Here is a 437-nt window from a genome sequence, read left to right as displayed (position 1 = left end):
CAACATGATGTTTGAGAGTATGTTTGAACATGTGAAAGGGGTAAACTTGTTGGACCAACGTGTTTGAATGAGTTGGAAGGATGTCTGATCTGGTCTGACTTTTGTGGGCGGGGCTTGCTGGTTCGTGTTAAAGTCTGAACGTCTGAACAAGCATCAGTCTCCAAACGTCATACTTATTCAATTCTCAAGGTGGTAACATCTTTAAGTAGCTCCTTCACTGACAGAGAGACTTTGCTATTTCCAAGTAAAATCACAACATGAGTGATGTGTGCGTCGTTAAAGACAAAGAAAGAGAAATTATGGTTGATTTCATAGAAATATATAGGAAAAACCAAGCACTGTGGAAGGTAAAATCTAAAGATTATTCTAATAAGAATTTAAGAATTTAGAGAAACGATCTGAGAAACAGGATAATCCCAATGAGACTTTTGGGAAAT

This window comes from Macrobrachium rosenbergii, chromosome 5 (genome assembly GCF_040412425.1).
Source record: "Macrobrachium rosenbergii isolate ZJJX-2024 chromosome 5, ASM4041242v1, whole genome shotgun sequence".
NCBI classification, from domain to species: Eukaryota; Metazoa; Arthropoda; class Malacostraca; order Decapoda; family Palaemonidae; genus Macrobrachium; species Macrobrachium rosenbergii.
The sequence above is the reverse complement of the archived record's forward strand: the minus strand, read 5'-3'. Positions refer to the sequence as shown.